Here is a 20,632-nt window from a genome sequence, read left to right as displayed (position 1 = left end):
AGATTTATTCATTGTGAAAGAGGCCCTTCGGCCCAATGGCTCTGCACCGACATAACTGCCACTAAAAGTGCAGTAATCCCAATTTCCTGCATTTATCCCATATCCTTGAAAGTTATTATATTTGAAATACACATCCAAATAACTTCTAACAATTTCCAGCCTCCACCACCTTCCCAGCGAGTGCTTTCCAGATTCCCACTTCAAGCTGAGTGAAATTTTTTTTTTCACAACTCTTCCTGAATTAAATGCTCCTTACCTTAAAACTGTGCACTCTTGTGATTGACCCCTAAACCAAGGGGAACAGCTGCTCTCTATTTACCAGACCAAACCCCTCATAATATTATAAACCTCAATCATGACACCCTTAGTCTTCTCTGCTCTCAAGAAAACAATGCAAGCCTACCTGATCTCTCCTTAAAGCACAATTTCGACATCCCAGGCAACATCCTGGTGAACTTCCTCTGTACCTACTCTAATGCTGTTGCATCCTTCCTCTGGTGAGATGACCAGAAGTGCACAGAATACTTCAGGTGTGGGATGACTAACCCTCTGTACAACTCCAACATTACCTCCTGGCTCTTATACTCTACACCATGCCTGCTGAAAGCAAGTTATCCAGATGCCTTCTTAACTATCCGATTCACTTGCTCTGACGACTTCAAGGATCTGTGAATAATTACCCCACAATCCGTTTCTTGCTCTAAGCAACCCAGTGGCCTGCCATTCATTAAGTACTCTCTCATCTTGTTTCTTTTTTGAAAGAGCATCACCTTGCACTTATCAGAGTTAATTACCACATGCCACTGGTCTGGCCGTCTGACCAACCCATATCTAACTTCCTGTAACCTCCAACAATCTCCAGTATAAACCACTCTACCAATATGGGCATCGTCTGCAAATTTGCGGAACATTCCCTCCACATTTTTATCTTTTTCAATTATGTACAATACATTCAAGAAGAGTCCAAGAACTGATCCTCGTGGTACCCTGCTGGACACCGGCCTCAAACTTCCTTTTCCACGACACTCCGTGTCCTATTACTGAGCCAGTTTATGATCGATTTCACCAAGTTTCGCTCATTTGCACATACTTTAACCTTCTTAATCAGTCTCCAATGTGGGGCCTTTTCAAAAGCTTTGCTCAAATCCATAGAAACTACATCAACTTAAAAACTCGAACAAATTTGTTAGGCATGACCTCCTTCTGACAAAGACATGCTGAATATTCCTAATTAAAAAATGCCTTTCCCAGTGGGTATTAGTTCGTTCCTTCAGAATATTCTCCAATATTTTCCATAACACTGACTTGAGATTCACTGGTCTGAAATTTCCTGGTTCATCTTAAAATTGAAACAACTTTAGCTTTCATCCAGTCATTTGGCATTACCCCCATGTCCAGAGAGGAATTAGAAATTTGTGCCAGAGACGCTTCAATTTCCTACCCAGCCAACCACAATACCCTGAGATGCAATTGACCTTGGCCTGAGGACGTCTCTGTTTTTAATCCTGACAAAACCTCCAATATCTCCCAATTTCCAAAGTCAATCTTTGCAAGCTCCTTCATAGTTCCTCATAGGTGAACTGGTGAGCCTGACGACAGTGGTGGGGAAGCTGCTGGAGAAGATACTGAGGGATAGGATCGATTTACATTTGGAAGAAAATGGGCTTATTAGTGATAGGCAGCATGGTTTTGTGCAGGGAAGGTCATGTCTTACCAACTTGATAGAATTCTTTGAGGAAGTGACAAAGTTGATAGATGAGGGAAGGGCTGTGGATGTCATATACATGGACTTCATTAAGGCGTTTGATCAGGTTCCCCATGGTAGGCTGATGGAGAAAGTGAAGTCGCGTGGGGTCCAGGGTGTACGAGCTGGATGGATAGAGGACTGGCTGGGCAACAAGAGACAGAGAGTTTCAGTGGAAGAGAGCTTCTCAAAATGGAGAACTGTGACCAGTGGTGTTCCAAAGGGATCTGTGCTGGGATCACTGTTGTTTGTGATATACATAAATGATCTGGAGGAAGGTATAGATGGTCAGATTAGCAAGTTTGCAGATGACACTAAGATTGGTGGAGGAGCACATAGTGAAGGGGACTGTCGGAGAATGCAGCAGAATAAAGATGGATTGGAGAGACGGGCGGAGAAATGGCAGATGGAGTTCAATCCAGGCAAACGCGAGGTAATGCATTTTGAGAAGATCCACGTCAAGAGCAAACTATACAGAAAATGGAAAAGCCCTGGGGAAAATTCATGCACACAGAGGTCTGGGTGTTCAGGTCCATTGTACCCTGAAGGTGGCAACGCAAGTCGATAGAGTGGTCAAGAAGGCATATGGCATTCATCGGACGGGGTAATGAGTACAAGAGTTGGCAGGCCATGTTACAGTTATATAGGACTTTGGTTCGACCACATTTGGAATACTGCATACAGTTCTGGTCGCCACATTACCAAAAGGATGTGGATGCTTTGGAGAGGGTGCAGAGGAGGTTCACCAGGATGTTGCCTGGTATGGAGGGCGCTAGCTATGAAGAGAGGTTGAGTAGATTCGGATTATTTACATTAGAAAGACGGAGGTTGAGGGGGGACCTGATTGAGGTCTACAAAATCATGAGAGGTATAGACAGGGTGGATAGCAAGAAGCTTTTTCCCAGAGTGGGTGACTCAGTTACTAGGGGTCACGATTTCAAGGTGAGAGGGGAAAAGTTTAAGGGTGATATGCGTGGAAAGTTCTTTAAGTTGAGGGTGGTGGGTGCCTGGAACACATTGCCAGCGGAGGTGGTAGAGCCGGGCACGATTGCGTCATTTAAGATGTACCAGACAGATACATGAATGGGCAGGGAGCAGAGGGATACAGATCCTTGGAAAATAGGCGACAGGTTTAGATAGAGCATCTGGATCAGTGCAGGCTTGGAGGGCCGAAGGGCCTGTTCCTGTGCAGTAATTTTTTTTGTTCTTTGTTCTAGTTTCATACCTACTTTCTCCTTTTCCAGTGTGAAGACCGAAGATAAGTTTTCATTCAACATCCCTCCAACATTCTGTAGCTTCACACGCAGTTGGTCTGCTTGGTCCTTGATGTTCCCCATTCTTTCTCTGGTTAAGCTCTTCCCTTAATGCAATTATAAAATACCTTCGGATTCTCCCAAATCCTGTTCTCAAGTCCATTGTCATGCCCAGTTTTTGCTCTTGTCATTCCTTCTTAAATTACTTCCTGTGTTGCTTGAGTGTCACAGCTAAATTGCCCCCTTTGGACATGCTAAAAGCCCCACTCTTCTTCTTTTTCCAGTCATCAATTGTCCTGGAATTCCAGGGTTCTCTGAGCTTATTGTTCCTACATTTACATTTGAAGGGTAAAAGTTGAACCTGTACCTTCCCCAGTTCTGTTTTTAATGCCCTCTTTGCTCCACAATAGATCTACACACAAAGAGCTGTCCCCAGTCTACTTTCGCCAAATCGTACTTTATTCTCATTAAATCAGCCTTCCCCCAATCCAAAGTCATTTTTGAAGGTCATTTTTCCTTGTCCTGACAAATTTGTAGCTATCACCTAAGTGTTTCCCTCTGCTGTAAGGAACATTTGTCCAGCTTCTTTCCCCAGAACTCGATACAGCATTGCACTGTGGCTTATTAGGCTTTCTACATATTGAGACCAATAGCCTTCCCTGTGTGCATTTCAAGAAATCCACTCCGCCTTAAATTCTTAACACTGTGACTGCCAATTTATGATGGGAATGCTGATATTCCCTGTTATAATTATCCAATTATTACTTCGTGAACTGTCTACATATTTGCTCATTGATTTGCCACGGACTCTTTGGGGGCCTATAACACACTCCCTATAAAGTAGCTGCCCACTTAATATTGCTCAGTTCTACCCACAAAGCCTCGTTTGTGCACCCTTCAAAGATGTCATTTCTCCCCACTGCAGTAAATGACTCATTAGTTAATACTGCTACACCACCAACGTTTTTACATTCTCCTCTGGCTTGCCTCATGATCCGAAACCCCAGAATGCTGAGTTGCCAATCTGGCCCTTGCATCAATCATCTTTGTGTGTGGCAGGCTTTGGGGTGTCAGGAGGAGTGCGACTCAATGCAGTATTCCTAGCTGCTGACCTGCTGCTGTTCCCATTGAATTTTTTTGACTGGTCCAGTTCAGTTTGTGGTCAGTTGTAAAACCCAGGATGTTAATTGCAGAGAATCCAGTGATGGTATTGCCATTCAATGTCAAGTGCCAGTGATTAGATTAGTTGCCTGCCACTGAAACACACCACCCCGTTCCCAGCCAGCATCTCTGTCTCAGGCCCGCTGGAGTGTTATAACAAAGCTCAGTTCAAGCTGGAAGAATAACACCTCATTTTCCTTTTGGGGACCCTGCAGTCCCCCACACTCAATGTCGAGTTTGATAATTTTAGGGCCTGAACTCTCGCATGTCCTTGCCCCCTACCCCACAAACTACGCTTTCTTATCACATAGTTTGACATTACACATGACATATTGTTAGCCATTAACAGTCTTCATTAACAACTGTTACAACATAGAGCATAGAATATAGAACAGTACAGCACAATACAGGCCCTTCGTCTCATGATGTTTTGCTGACCTGTTATCCTATCCTAAGATCAAACTGACCTGCATAACTTTCATTTTACAATCAATCATGTGCCTATCTAAGAGTCACTTAAACGTCCCTAATGTATCTGACTCTACTTCTACCATTGGCAGTGCATTCCACACACCCACCACTCTCTGTGTAAAGGACCTACCTCTGACATCTCCCCTATACCTTCATCCAATCAGCTTCAAATTATGCCCCCTTGTGATAGCCATTTCTGCTCTGGGAAAAATCCTCTGGCTGTCCAAACTATCTACACTTCTCTTCATCTTGTACACCTCTATCAAGTCACCTCTCATCCTTCTTTGCTCCAATGAAAAATGCTCTAGCTCCCTCAAACTTTCCTCATGAGGTCTGCCCTCCAGTCCAGGCAGCATCCTAGTAAATCTCCTCTGCACCCTCTCTAAAGCTTCCACATCCTTCCTATAATGAGGCGACCAAAACTGAACACAATATTCACCCTCCAAGACAGATCATAATCTATTCCATCGTCTGTTCAGCTGCTCTACTCCCTCTTTGGGCTCTATCCCCACCTATTGTTTAATCTTTACCTCCTGCCCCCACTACCCCCCACCCTATCTTCTGCATGTGAACCAAAATTTCCTAGCAACCATTGGTTCTGAGGAAGGGTCACTGGATCCAAAATGTTAACTTGATTTCTATTCACAGATGCTGCCAGACCTGCTGAGCTTTACCAGCAACTTCTGTTTTTCTGTTTCTGCTTTACAGCTTCCGCAGTTCTTTTGGTTTTTATTTGGTATTTAAATGACTGCCACATCTCTTCTTGGCATGCCCACCTTGAAGAAGTTCTGCCCTCTCTCCAACGGGATTTCTATTCCAATCATTTTTCTTCTCCACGGACACTGATTTCACTATCAATCCTGGTGTTTGACCAGGTATTTGCTAAAATTGTTTCCACAACCTCATTACATTCCTCAGAGACCGCCTCCAGCTCGGTCTCACCCCAAGTGGATTACAACTGAAGTTTCATCCCTTCTGTTTTGAGTCCACCCAGGATCACAGATATCTTCATGTTATTCATCGTTCCACAGACAGCTGCTCTCGCCGCATCCTGATATCAACACTCAGTGCCATGAGGCATCACATGCACACTCTCGACCTCTCTCTCCAACAGCATTCACATCATGCTGGCTTAAGGCTGCACCTCTTCACAGTTCCACTTCATTCCCTGGCTCATTTGCCGGGCTAACAAGAAACTTTTATTCTATCATTCAGCCATCAAGGTCCACATGATGCATCAACTCAGAGATACCCATGGTTCTCTGCAACCTTCCTCCCCTCCTCATCACTCTGATTCCCAACCTTCCCCCAAACACACCTCCTGTCGGATATTCATCATCCCTCCTAAACATCTACTCTCCAATGCTGAATGCTCCATATTCAGTGAAGGCCTCAGCTTCATCCCCTCTGCGTCTCGACCTTAATGAATTTTAGGGACGACGTGGCGTCGAACACTTCTTCTGCTGTCTTTGCCTCCATGCCCATTATTTCTGTCATTAACTCATGAAATGAGGGCATCGTTGGCTCGGCAGCATTTATTGCCCATCCCTGATTGCCCAGAGGGCAGTTATGAGTCAGTCCCTGCCTGTGTTCATCCACCGTTGCTCTGATACTTTACACCAATTTTGGAACTTCCCATTTGCAGTCTCCTCTTCTTTACCATGGACGTGCAATAAATTTACACGTCCATCCCCCACTCTCCGCTTCTTCCTGGAGCAAAGGCCTGAAGTGCTCCCTCTACCGCTATCACCTTCCTCCACTTGGCCAACCTCGTCCTCACACTCAACAACTTCACTTTTACCTCCTCTCATTTTCTTCGGGTTGGATGGAATGGCCATGGGTAGCCGCATGGGCCCCAGTTATGCCTGTCTCTTCGTGAGGCACATCGAACATTCCTCCTTCCAGTCCTAATCCAGAACCCACCAGAACTCTTTCTCCGTAATATTGATGATATCATTGGTCCTGCTTCCCTCTCTCATCTGGAATTGGAGAAATTCATCAATTTCACTTCCAATTTCTACTCTGTTCTCATTTTCACCTGGTCTATCTTTGACTTCTCACTTCCCTTCCTTGACATCTCTGTCTCCACTTACGTGGATAAACTGGCCACTAATATTCACTATAAACCCATTGATTCCCACAACTACGTGGACAACACATCCTCGCACCCTGCTTCCTGTAAAGACTCTGTTCCATTCTCCTAGTTCCTCCGCCTCCATTGCATATGTTCCGATGAGGCCAACTTTGATAACAGAGGCTCTGAAATGCCCACATTCTTCTTCAACCTAGCGATTTCCCAGCACCATTCTCAACGGGTCCTCAAACGGGTCCAAATCATCTCCCGCACTTCTGCCTTCACTACCTCTCTTCCCTCATGCAACAGCGATAGGGTTCCCTCTGTCCTTACTGACCATCCCACCAGCATCCACATCTAGAAGATCATCAACTGTCATTTCCGCCACCTCCAGTGAGATGCTACCACCAGATGCATATTCTCCCTCATTCCTTTGTCCATCTACCACAGGCACCGTTCCCAGTGGGGGAAATCCTGGTCCACTCTTACCTCACTCCCAACACTCACACACAGCTCCACGGCACCTTCCCCTGCAACTATCGTAGGTGCAACATCTGCCCATTTACCTCCTCCCTCCTCAGTATTCAAGGGCCCAAACATACGTTCCAGGTGAAGCAACACGTCACCTGCACTTCACACAATCTAGTCTACTGCATTTGCTGCTCACAATGTGATCTCTACATTGGGGAAACGAAGCACAGATGGTATGACTGTTTTGCAGAACATCTATGTTCTGTCTGCAAAAATGACCATGAACTTCCACTTGACTGCTACTTTAACACATCTGTTCCCTGGCCAACATCTCTGCCTGAGGCATGCTGCATTGTTACAGCAAAGCTCAGGTCAAGCTGGAAGAACAACGCCTCACTTCCCTCTTCAGGAGCCTGTCGTCCACCTGACTCAATATCAAGTTCAATAATTTAGGGCCTCGACTCCGTCATGTCCTTGCCCCCTACCCACACACAAGACTGTTTTATCACATAGTCTGCCATGACACACTGCCCATTGTTAGCCATTAACAGTTTCTATTAACAGCGATTCATGCTCATAACTGGATCATTATCAACTCCTTTCTCCATCCAACAACTCTTCTCTTTCCATAGGCTCTAATCCCCCGACAGTTCATTCCTTATCACTCCCCCCACACTATATTCTGCATCTAAATCAACATATTCCTAGCTTTGTAGGGACAGGACAAATGAAGCAAGTTGTTACAAAAGGAAGTTGATTACCTGGAAAATTATAAATCAAAGTATGTTTAGTCTATATTTATATCTTCTTTGTCTCCTTTCCTATGTAAGTAAAGGTGTCACCTTAGGAGTTTTCCAGTGCTCTCGGACTTCTTGTGAAGACAGGGATTCTTGGAAGATGACTCCCAAGACTTCCATGATTTCTGTAGCTACTTGTGTTAATATCCTAGGATGCAGTATTCAGTAGTGCACGAGGCATAAGTTGAAGGAGTTTGAGAGGTTGTAGGGAGGTGGGGGATTTACTGTTTATAGTAGGAACGAGGGATTTTAATTAAGTGGTGATACTGCAGAAATAGGGGCTGCTCTTCACAGAGTCAGTTAAGAGAAATTGAACAGAAGTAGTCGAGACAACGGTATAATCAATGAGAAGGAAATGTTCATACTGACAACTCTAGTGGCCAAAAAACCCAAGCGGAATGTAATTGAAATGTAAAGTAGAAACACAGAAATGTAGAAGATAGGAGCAGGAGGAGGCTATTCTACCCTTTGAACTTGCTCTGCCGTTCAGCTCAATCATGGTTGATTGTCCAAATCAATAGCCTAATGCCGTTTTCTCCTCATAATCTTTGATCCCATTCACCCCAAGTGCTATATCTTGCTGCCACTCAAATATATTCAATGTTTTGGCATCAGCTACTTCCTGTGGTAATGAATTCCACAGGCTGACCACTCTGTTGGTGAAGAAATGTCTCCTTATCTCTGTCCTAAAAGGTCTACCTCGAATCTTCAGACAATGATCCTTGTTTCTGGGCACATCCACCATCGGGAACATCCTCCCTGCATTTATCCTGTCTTGTCTGTTCGAATTTTACAGTTGAAGTCTTCATGAGATCCCCCCTTATTCATCTGAACTCCAGCAAATACAATCTTAACCTAGTCAATCTCTCCTCATATGTCAGTCCCACAGTCCCCGGAAGCAGCCTGGTAAACCTTCGCTGCACTCCCTTGAGAGCAAGAGCATCCTGCCACAGAAAAGGAGACCAAAACTGCGCACAAAATTCTATGTGAAACCTCACCAATGCCCTGTATAACTGCAACAACACATCCCTGCTCCTGTACCCTAAACCTCTGGAAATGAAGGCCAACATACAATTTGCCTTCTTTGCCACTTGCATGCTTACCTTCAGGGACTGGTGCATAGAGACACCCAGGTCCTACTCCACATTTCTCTCTCCCGATTTACAGACGCATGATACCTGAAAAAGCATTTTGTTTTTATATGTGTTCTTGGTAGTAAAAATGAAAATGCTCATGGTTAATTACAAAAACAAAGAGAAATACTAATTATTTTAGAAATAGATGTAAACTATACAGTGTTTTAGACATCACACAGAAGAAGGCAAGAATGTCCATTTGATCCAATTTAATTCCATTATCAAGAAATATCACATTTTGTCCTGGATTTTCCTCTGGCCAGGTAATTCTTTCTGAAGTGTAGATGGGAGTTGCAGACTGAGACCTTCTCGTGTCCCCAGGATAGCAGATTAAGTGAGTGAAGATCCCACTGGAAATTACCCTATGCTTGAAACCCTCTAAAAATATTAGTTTATCTTGGAGAATTTGCAGGGTTCTACTGCAGTTAAGTAAATAGTAACACAGGAAGTTATAGACTATTAAATAAGGTTTTGGAGAAGATTTGTAGCTCGGGTTGTGGATGTTGTGTTTGGTTGGCTCACCGAGCTGGTTCGTTGTTGACCCACAGCCGTTTCGTTACCCTGCTGAGTAATATCATCAGTGCAGCCTCCGATGAAGTGCCGTTGTGTTTTTCCACCTTGTTTTTAAACTCTTGAGCTGGATTACTTCACTTCCGGTTTTCCTTCACAATGGAGTGTATATGGGGTCGAGTTCTATGTGTTTGTTTGTTGATGGCTTTCTTCACGAATTACCAGGCTTCTAGGAAGTCCTGTGCCTAACTCTGCTTTGCTATTCCCAGAATTTTGGTGTTGTCCCAATCGAATTGGTGGTTCTCCTTATCCATGTGGATTGAGATGAGTGAGTATTGGTTGTGTCTTTTTGCAGCCAATTGGTGCTCGTGTACCCTTGTTGTTAATTTCCTTCCTGTTTGTCCAATGTAGTGTTTGTCACAGATTCTGTAGGGAATCTTGTATATGACATCGGTCCTGTTCATAGTGGGTAGCGGGTCTTTGGTTCAGATGAGCAGTTGTCCTCGGGTTGATGTGGGTTTGTGTGCTACTCTGATGCCCGGTGCATAGTTCCGATATGTTCCTGATATAAGGAAGCGTGGTGAGTGTGTCGGAGCGTGTAGTATCTTCCTGGTGTTGTTCATGTAATAGGCATCTTCTGACCCAGTTTTTTGGATATCCATTTTCCTTGAATACCTGGAAGAGGTATTCTTCTTCTTCTCAGAATAGTTCTGTGCTGCTGCAGTATGTTGTTGTCCGTTTAAATAATGTTCGCATGCAACTTTTTTTGTGTATGTTAGGATGGTTAATGTTGAAGTTAAGTACTTGGTCAGTGTGTGAGTCTTTTCTGTGTACTTTAATTTGGAATTCCCCATTTGTCCTGCGCTCTACCATGACATCCAGGAATGGGAGCTGATTGTTCTTCTCCTCCTCTCTGGTGAATTTGATCCCGGTGAGGGTGTTGTTTATTAGTTTGTGTGTCTCTTCGAGTTTAGTCCATTTAATGATGACAAAGGTGTCGTCCACGTAGCGTATTCATAGTTTTGGTTGGATTAGCAGAAGGGCCGTATTTTCTCGTCTTTGCATCACCACCGAGCTATTAGTCTGGAGATAGGTGATCCCATGGGTGTCCCGTTGATCTGTTCGTATGTTTGGCCATTGAAAGTGAAATGGTGATGAGGCATACGTCCAGTGGCTTCAGCATGTTGTCTGTGGAGATGGTTTCACTGGGTTCTTGTTCTTGTTCTTGTTCTAGTCGTGCTGTCATTGTTTTCCTTGCTAGTGGTATGTCTATTGGTGTGAATAGGGCAGTGTCGTCTAAGGATACCACGGTCTCATCGTCATCTATCATTATGTTTTTGATGGCGTTGAGGAATTCTTGGGCTGGGAGGATTGAGTGGGGTGACTTGTTGACTAGGTGCCTTAGTCTCTTTTGTAGTTCCTTGGCTAATCTATGTGATGACGTGCCTGGTAAGGAGACTATGGGTCTAAGCGGTACTTCCAGTCTGTGTACTTTGTGTACCCCTTGTTTGTTTTACCAAAATGTAATACCTCACACCTATCCAAATTAACCTCCATTTTCCAGTCCTCAGCATTTTGACCCAATTGATCCAGGTGTCCGTGTAATCTTAAAAAGCCTTCTTTACTGCCCACTCAACCACCAGTTTTGGCATCATTCACAAAATTACCAACCACACATTCTATATTCTAGTCTAAATCACTTACATAAATGACAAACAAAAATGGAATCAACACAGATCACTGAGGAAAACTGCTGGTCACAGACTTCCAACCTGAAAAACAACACTCCACCACCACTCTCTCTGTCCAGCCATTAAGCCAACTTTGTATCCAGTTGGCAAGATCACCTTGAATCCCATATGATTCAACTTTACTAATTAGTCTGCTCTGGAGAACATTGTCAAAGACTTTACAAAAGTAAACCTTCTTCACTTATTCACTCTATTCTACTATAACCGAGCAAAGAAAACCAAATGCCTTATCAACAGTCTTCTCAATTTTTACTCCCATCTTCAAAATATATTTCAGACTTCTGTTCCATTCCCACTTCTCGGGGTGATTCTGACATTTTACAACTTGTGTCCAATTTGTGTCCAAGTAGCTGATCCTATATTTTCTGCCTAAGACTGTTTGAATTCAATTTATCCAGAATGAGCATTGGTCTCAATAATAATCACAAGCAGTTGCATGCCTGTCCCAGCCTGAAACTAATACATCAACAGGTTCATTTTCCTCTGTGCTCACACCACAGCCACTGATCCACTGCTCCCATGAATGTCAACTTAACTGGTAAATAGTTCAGTTGCATTCTCCCAAATCCTTTTTACTTCTTTAAAATAAGGTTGTACACAGGCTGTAAATGAGTCAGTTAGCATTCCAATAATTATATTTTGTGACAAGCACAATGTTACATGTAGTTATATCAAAACATTACAATGTTATAATCTTAAAAAAGTCAAGATTAATAAGTGATTCATGATGGACAGTACATTCTTAAATTCAACATGATACTGGCTCAAGGCAGATTTTGTGCTCAAGAAAGAAGCGTTATTTTGCATGAAAACATGACAAAACAGTTTGATATTTTAACACAGTTTTGAGCACAATTTGCAACTGAGTTGTGCATTGTAGTCAAAGTACAAACATTTGTCTAATTACAAAATGCTCAACAGATATTAGTAATTTCCTGGGGACTCCAACAGCCCCAAGTACAGGGAAATAAATGAATTCAATATCGGTGAGTGTTGGAAGCAGATTGAATGAATAATTCATACTCAGAGGAAAGTGATTAGTCCATGGTTATCTGGAAATGTGATCACCATTGACACATCCATAACACATCCTCCAGGAGTACAGATCGGCTGGATGTACATTGATATTAGTTAGAATCATAGAATCCCTACAGTATGGAAACAGGCCCTTCAGCCCAACAAGTCCACACCGACACTTGGAGAATCCCACCCAGACCCATCCCCCTATAACCCACCTCAGCTACACATCCCTGGACACTATGGGGCAATTTAGCATGGCTAATCCACCTAACCTGCACATCTTTGGACTGTGGGAGGTAACCAGAGCACCTGGAGGAAACCACGGGGAGAATGTGCAAACTCCACACAGACAGTCGCCCAAGAGTGGAATTGAACCCGGGTCCCTGGTGCTGTGAGGCAGCAGTGCTAACCACTGAGCCACCATGCCACCCAGTTACAGTTCTTTTAATAAACTATCTGAGGGAGACATACAGTATCAGAATTAACATTAATTCTGAGACAGAAGTGTTGAATGATGGAGAGAAATAAGGATAATTTGAGGATAGCGCACACTGAAGTCATGAGTATTAGAGTAGTGGTGTGAAAAATAGTGATCCTACTTTTTGGTTTAGCTTTTTAGCCCCATCAGCATTTCAGATACTAAATGGTTCATTTATTTCTTTTTGTCATTCTCACCATTACCAAAATGAACAAGTGAGCCAGTAAAGTGTCAGTAAACAATTGAACTCATTCAAAAAAGAAAAGTAGCAGAAGAAAGTGGAGATATTCCATGAAGAAGAAAACAGGGTTAGTGTTAGGAGTTCTTTCACCCTTGACAAATGGAGTTCTTTGAATTAATTAGCATTTGGAGATTATCAAGAAAAGGAAAGGATTCATGCTCAAAAATAATCAGTTCTAAATATGTTTCAGAAGCAGGTCTAACACAGGACATACAAAAGAAACATCAAATTGAGAAGAAAAGAGACAAATATAGATCAAGAGAAATGATAGTAAGAACAGTTTTGATTTTTTATATTGGATTTTAGAGTTCTGGAGTAACTGATAGTTCGCATTTTTCTTGCCTCATTATTGACAGAGCATGCAAGCTACACTGCAAATTCATCTCTGCTTTCGAACAAAGTTTGTTTTGGGCTTATAAACTGTAACTTTACAATTTAGATAAAAATTGGGAATGGTTTTAATTCCAGAAATTTGTTCGTCCAGTGACCAACAGTGTGCCACAAGGATCAGTGCTGGGTCCACTGCTTTTTATCATTTATGTAAATGATTTGGATGTGAACAGCAGAGGTATCGTTAGTAAGTTTACAGATGACAACAAAATTGGAGTTGTAGCGAACAACGAAGAAGGTTGCTTCACAATACAATGGGACCTTGATCAATAGACCAAAGGGCTGAGGACTGGTAAATGGAAAAGAGGGATCTGGGAGTTCAGGTCCATTGTACCTTCAAGGTGGCAACGCAGGTCGATAGCCTGGTCAAGAAGGCATACGGCATGCTTTCATTCATCGAACGGGGTATTGAGTACAAGAATTGGTAGGTCATGGTACAGTTGTATAGGACTTTGGTTCGACCATGTTTGGAATACTGCGTACAGTCTGGTCGCCACATTACCAAAAGGACGTGGATGCTTTGGAGAGGGTGCAGAGAAGGTTCACCAGGATGTTGCCTGGTATGGAGGATGCTCGCTATGAAGAGAGGTTGAGTCGATTAGGATTATTTACGTTAGAAAGACAAAGGTTGAGGGGGGACCTGATTGAGGTCTACAAAATCATGAGAGGTATAGATAGGGTCGATAGCGAGAAGCTTTTTCCCAGAGTGGGGGACTCAATTACGAGGGGTCACAATTTCAAGGCGGGAGGGGAAAAGTTTAACGGAGATATGCGTGGAAAGTTCTTTATGCAGAGGGTGGTGGGTGCCTGGAACGCATTGCCAGCAGAGGTGGTAGAGGTAGGCATGATAGCATCATTTAAGATGTATCGAGACAGATACATGAATGGGCAGGGAGCAGAGGGATACAGATCCTTGGAAAATAGGTGACAGGTTTAGATAGAGGATCTGGATGGGTGCAGGCTTGGAGGGCCGAAGGGCTTGTTCCTGTGCTGTAATTTTCTTTGTTCTTTGTTCTTTGTTCTTTGACTGGCAGTTGGAGTTTAATTTAGATATATGTGAGATGCTACATTTTGGAAATGCAAATCAGGGCAGGACTTATACATATCATGGTAAGATCCTGGGAAGGGGTTCTAAACAAAGAGTCCAGCTTCTTAGTTTCTTGAACGTGGATTCACAATTAGATAGGATAGTGAAGAATTCATTTGGTATACTTGCCTTTATTTGTCAGTGCATGAAGAATGGGAGTTGGGAGGTCGCTGTACAGGACATTGGTTAGGCCACTGATGGAATACTGCGAGCAAATCTGGTCTCCCTCCTATAGGAAGGATGTTGTGAAACTTGAAACTGTTCAGAAAAGATTGACAAGGATGTTGCCAAGGTTGCAGAGTTTGAGCTACAGGGAGAGGTTGAATAAGTTTGCATTATTTTTCCTGGAGCATCGGAGACTGTGGGGTGACCTTATCGAGTTTTATAAAGTTATGCCGGGCATGGATAACGTAAATAGACAATAGAAAAAGTTAGGGTCTGGGCTACCTTTTTAAAATATTCTGAGGGGTTCTGGCTTGGTCCATAACAAGTCCAACAGGTTTGTTTGTAATCACAAGCTTTCAAAGTGCTGCTCCTTCATCAGGTGAGGCATTACTCTTTTATCATATCACCTGGTGAAGGAGCAGCGCTGTGAAAGCTTGTGATTTCAAATAAACCTGTTGGACTATAACCTGGTGTCATCTGATAGCTAATTGTTCCTTTTCTCGAAATCCATACCTGTGGTCTTCTTGACCAGGGTGAAGATGAAGAGAGGTGTTCATTCAACACAATTCCTATATGCTTTGGCTTCACACACAAGTTGCCCTCTTGGTCCATCATGGCCCTACTCCTTTTCTTGTTAACTTCTACCCTTTAATATATTTATAAAATATCTTAGGAGTCTCCTTAATCCTGTGTGCAAGTCCTTTCTCATGACTCTTTTCTGCGCTTCTCATTACTTTCTGAAGTACCCTTCTGCGCTTTCTATTTCCCTGTCGGGCCACAGGTGAATTGCTCCCTTTGGACTTGCTAAAAGTCTTTATCTGGTCATGAATTTTCCTAAGTCAGAAGTCACATGATGCCAGGTTACAGTCCAACAGGTTTATTTGAAATCTCAAGCTTTCAGAGCATAGCTCGTTCATCAGGTGACATCACCAGTTTCTTCTGACTTTGTACACACCAGTCCAACACCAGCACTTCCGCATCATGAATTATCCTAGACATCCAGATTTCTCTGAACTTATTCCGACTTTATTTCCCTCTGAAGCATATAATTGGACTTGTACACTCCCCAGCTCCTTTTGAAATCCCCCCAACTACTCCACTGTAGAAATATCCTCAAGAAGTTGTTTGAATTCTCAATGCGAGATCTCATTCCTCACTTTGGCCATATCATTGATATCAACCTGTGCAAAGGCTTCTAACTCATCACCCTCTACTTTCAGGATGTCCTGAAGACTCTCTGTGACATCCCTGACACTGGCATGAAAGAGGCAACACACCATCCTGGTGTTATGTCTTCCAGTGCAGAATTGTCTGTCTGCTCTTGTGCCTAAAGAACCCCCAATCCCTGTTGCTCTTCCTTTCTCCTTCCTCCTACTCTGTACAGTCAAGATGCTTGTGGTGCCATCAGCAGCCACACTATCTTCCAAAATGTAATACCAGTTATTGATGCATCCCCATGGGACTCGTGCACTACTTGCCTTTTCGTTCTGGATTGTCTGGTTAGCTATTCACTCCTTTCCTTTAGCCCCTTGAATTACAGTGTAAACACATCTCTAAACATGCTATACACGTAACTCTCAGCCTCACAGATGCACCACAATGTCACAAACAGTTTTTCAAGCTTTGAGACCTGGAGCTCCAGCTTCTGAAGTTGGGAACACTTCTTGCACGTGTGTTCATCTGGAACACTGGCAAGACCCAGGACTCCCCACATATAGCAAGCTGCACATTCTGTTTGGCTCGCCTCTCCTGGCATCCCTCATTTTGTTAGACTGCATACTCTATCAGTTGGGTCATGAAAGGGTGAAATCTAACTCAGAACCTAGGCCTCTAAAACAATAGGATAAGATAAAGTTAACCGGTAATTGTCAGTTGACCAGTACTCACCACAAAGACCCTTTCTCAACTTTTGAATTTATAACAATAACAGAAGCTGCACTGCAGATTCTTGCACTTTCCCTGCAGCTTATCGATTGCAATGTCCCTCCCCGCCTCCTGTCTGTTGTTGCTGGGTTTCCCATCTGCTAGTCCAAGCTAACTCCCCTTCTGGATGTAATGTCAATCAAACAGGCTGCTTTATACTGGATGGTGTCATGCCTCTTGACTATCATTGGAGACGCAGTCATCCAGACAAGTAGGGAGTATTCCCTCACAATCTTGACTTGTGCATTGTAGATGGTGGACAGGCTTTGTCGACTCAGAAGGTGAGTGACTCAGTGCAGTATTCTTAGCCTCTGTTCCCTAGCTGTTGTTCCCACTGTATTTATATGATGAGCCCAGTTTATTTTCTGGTCAGTCGTAATCCCCTGGATGTTGAGTACAGAGGATTTTGTGACGGTAGTGCAATTGAATGTCAAGTGTTAGTGATTAGATTTTCTATTTTTGGAGATAGTTGGGGCCTAGCATTTGTGGTGCAAATGTTACTTGCCACTTTTCAGACAAAGTCTGAATATTAGCCAATCACAATCCAAGTGCTTTTGTGCTAGAAAGAGTGGAGTAAATAAAGTCGATGTACTAACAGGAAATAAATGGCCTAAACAGAGAGGTAGACTCTTGTGGTGGACGTCATCTGTGTGCTGCAAACATGTTCACTGTTGCTATTTAATGGTATAAACAACAGGGTGGACTGCCTCATTGGACGGATGTCTGGCGATCTGAATGGGAGGAAGCAGTTTCATCCTTTGAGTATGGCTGATACTTTGATTCAAAGGCATCCTATCCAAATGCATCCTATCTTGGTATGGCAACTGCTCTGCCCAAGACTGCAGGAAATTATAGAGATTTGGGAACGCAGCACAGTCCATCACAAACAGGAGCCTTCCTTCACTTGTCACGGTCTACACTTCTGGGTGCCTCAGAAAAGCAGCGAACATAATCAAAGGAAATCCCGCCCTGTTATATTTTCTCCCAACCTCTTTCAATGGGCAGAAGATAAAAAAAGATTGAAAATGTGAACCAACAGATTTAAGCACAGCTTCTTCCCTGCAGTTATCAGACTAAAGAACGGACCTTTCCTATATTAATCTTTCTCTGCACTTTCTCTGTAGCTGTAACATTATATTCTGCATTCTGTTCTTTTAGCCTGACATATCTTTGCAAGTTATGATTTGTCTGGATAGCACTCAATGCAATACTTTTCACTCTATCTTGGTACATTTGACAATAATATGTCAAATCAGGTCAGATCATAACTGACCATTTACATTATTGCCCAAAACCTGTTCTGCCCAATTTTCCCTTAATATTATGAGAAGAGTAAGAACAGAAAAGTAAAGTAGAACTTCATTTAAAGGCATGTAGACTGCAGAGAAAAACATAAAGGAGAAGAGACTGAGTATTCACATACAAGGTGCTTTCTATGGATAAGGCACATGAAGCAAGTTGTTCTGTAAGCAAAGTGAGCATTTGCAGATGTAGAAATCAAAGCACAGTTAGCATATAGTAATATGTTCTTTGTCTCCTTCCCTATCCAAATAGATAGTTTTCTACTTCACTGGAACTTATCTTGAAACGAACAATTCTTTGAAGATTACTACCAATCCATCCAATAACTCTATAGTTACTTCTCTTCGGATCTCTGGATGTACACTCAGCATAAGTTGAAGGGGTTTTTGATGTTGTGTTTGGGATTAACTGCTTATACAAGGTTGAGGAATTTCGGTTCAGTGGTGAGACTGCTGAAATAGAGGCAGTTCTTCAGAATCAGTTAAGAGGAATTGAACAGAAGGAGGCAAGATGATATACTGAATGAGAAGAAAATATTACACTGACATATTTGTAATCGCCAGAAAGCAATTGAAAAGTGAGGTCAAAGGAAGCTGCAAATTGAAATATTTACTCACTGAGTTGTTACAATGTGGAATTGCCTGATTAGTGGATGGTGGAGGCTGATATAAGAGTCACTTCCAGAAGGGAAATGGTTAAGTCCTTGAAAAGAAAAATGAAGAAAGACTTTCTCTGACCTCTGTTCTATGGGCTAAACCTGCTCCACTGTGTCGTAGGCTCAGCTCAGCAATAAGAAGAGTTATGTGATGGAACCAAAATCTATTCCATACAAACTATTGCATTTGCTGTTTGATGGATCTGAGAATCAGAGTGAAAGGGAGCTTCACAACTGCTATCAGCTGCTCTCGGAATTGTGTCTGGATCACTGTGTACAAGCAAGTGTTTGTGCAAGTACTCAGGAGCTGCAGCAGGTATCCAATGGTACCTGCGATTGGGGAAAGTGGAGAATAATCATGCACTAATGCAATTTGTTGAAAAAGGAAACACATACAATAAGGGAACCATAAAATAATGAAGCTGCCTGAGATAGCAAAGAGTAAAATGATGGATTTTCTGCGTTTGACCATCTCTGGGTCACTGTTCTTCTCCCTGCCACTCTCCTTCTGGAGTCTCCTGCGGGCTTTGCTTGCGAGTAACACATATCTAACAGTCAGAGTATTCAAAACAAGAATAATAATGAATGGCAGTGCCGGGGATAGAGCACGATGGAAAAAACCATATAATGTCCAGAAGATTGAAGTGTAATACTCTGGTTTTATGTCACAAAGCCATGGCAGGTTATTGAAAATATATCTGGATTGGAACTTGAAATACCAGGGAATGCTTTCCAAATAGCTCAGCACACTCACTGTTGTAACAATCCGGACTGCAGTTTTCTCAGTGCAGTACTTAGTTTTAAGCTTCTGGCAGCAAATAGCCACAAATCTATCAAATGTGAAAGCAACAGTCAACCAGATAGAATTCATTGTGGTTGCAGGAATAAGAACCATAATCAAACAACAGACATAAGTAATATCCAGGAACGACACTGGGAAATACATCATAAGCCACCTCAGCATCACATCAGATATGACAACGAGGAAATCAGCCACCGCCATTGCTATCAGGTAGCACGTCATACATCTTGAGAGACCGCAGCTCCTCCACGACAGAATCACAATCGCCAGCAAGTTAACTTGAACACAAAAAGAAAACCAGGTGGTTATATATAATGCATAAGGTTAAACAGATCTGCTTTTCTGAAGAAGGGTCCTGACCTGAAACGTCAGCTGTCCTGCTCTTCTGATGCTGCCTGGCCTGATGTGTTCCTCCAGTTGCACACTGTGTTATCTGAGACTTCAGCATCGGTAGTTCTTACTATCTCTATTGCTGAATTTGTTGCATCAAATATTTGCAAATTATATTTGATTCTACATGTGATTTTCACAGGCAATGGTTTGAGAAAATTATTTTTTACTGCAATTCTTAGACTTTGAAGCAATATCAATTTCAAAAACATGCATGGATGCTCAAATATATCACTGCAGATAATGTCACAGCCACCAATGTCACCATCCCTGGATATGACTTGTCCTGCTCGCAGGACTGACCCAGCAGAGATGGCGACACAGTGGTATACATTCAGTAGGGACTTTTCCCTGGAAGACCAAAACATTGACTCTGGATGTCATCAAGTCTCATAGAATCAGATTAAACATGGGCAAGTAAACATCTGAGTGATTACCATGATCTGCTCTTACTCAGCTGTTGAATTAGCTTTCTTCCACGAGCACTAAGAAGGTATGGATGGTGGCATTTGCACAAAACGTACTCTGGCTGGGGAACTTAAATGTTCACCACGAACATTAGCTCAGCACTGCAGATCAAGCTGTTCAGGACTGAATGGACATAGCTGCTAGATTGTATCTGCAGTGAGTGATGATGGAATCAACATTAAGGGGAAAAGCATACTTAGCCTCATCCTTATCAATCTGCTGGCTGCAGATGCTTCAGTCCATGTCAGTACCTGTGAGAGTGACCACTGCACAGTCCCTGTGGAAATGAAGTTCCACATTCATATTGAGAATAACCTCCATCATGGTGCATGGCACTATCATG

This window comes from Rhincodon typus, chromosome 15 (genome assembly GCF_021869965.1).
Source record: "Rhincodon typus isolate 14 chromosome 15, sRhiTyp1.1, whole genome shotgun sequence".
NCBI lineage: Eukaryota > Metazoa > Chordata > Chondrichthyes > Orectolobiformes > Rhincodontidae > Rhincodon > Rhincodon typus.
Note: the sequence above shows the minus strand (reverse complement) of the source record.